The 519-nt window shown below is 70.7% G+C and overlaps 1 protein-coding gene across 1 annotated transcript in view; it reads left to right on the top strand.

Moving 5' to 3' along the window:
* Nucleotides 1-519, top strand: part of ZNF337 (zinc finger protein 337) — a 32,548-nt gene continuing 32,029 nt past the window's right edge. Inside the window, 1 exon segment of the mRNA XM_021717861.1 lies at nt 1-52. The gene's annotated coding sequence lies outside the window, so the exon portion shown is untranslated.

Here is a 519-nt window from a genome sequence, read left to right on the forward strand (position 1 = left end):
ATTGATTCGTGCAGTAAGTGCTTCACCGGCGTCGTTCGCCCCAGATGACCGGGTGAGCAAGGCTCTCGCTGCCCCCTACCTCCGGCGTTCTGTCCCTCCCGCGCGGGCAAGACAGCCGGGAAAGCCTGGGGCAGAGGTCCCGGTTCCGGGTTTTGGAAGGGTCAGGTCTCTGGGCGTCCTCTGGAGGAGCGGTGGGCGCGGCCTGGCCGAGCACCCCAGGGTGGACGCTGCCGTGTTTGTCCGGGAGGGCAGAAGGGGCAGCTCCCGAGAGTCCAGGTCCCTGCGTGTTGGGGACCTGGCGCACTTTGGGGGGTTCTCTTGGTGAGAGGCGGAGGCAGTAGCCCCCGCGGGTAGCGGGCCCGGGGCGTCGGCCTCCGTGAGACCCAGCCCGGTACCGCCGCTGGCCTCCTGGACCTCCACTCTCCTTGGGAGGCTTGTCCGACCGACCTGGCCGTCCTGTGTGGGGCGGGCCCAGGCTCCGGGCCAGGTCGGCCCGGTCCCTCTCCGCTGCAGGGCCCG

Source organism: Carlito syrichta, unplaced genomic scaffold (assembly GCF_000164805.1).
Source record: "Carlito syrichta isolate Samal-C Ts95f unplaced genomic scaffold, Tarsius_syrichta-2.0.1 Scaffold311350, whole genome shotgun sequence".
Taxonomy (NCBI): domain Eukaryota; kingdom Metazoa; phylum Chordata; class Mammalia; order Primates; family Tarsiidae; genus Carlito; species Carlito syrichta.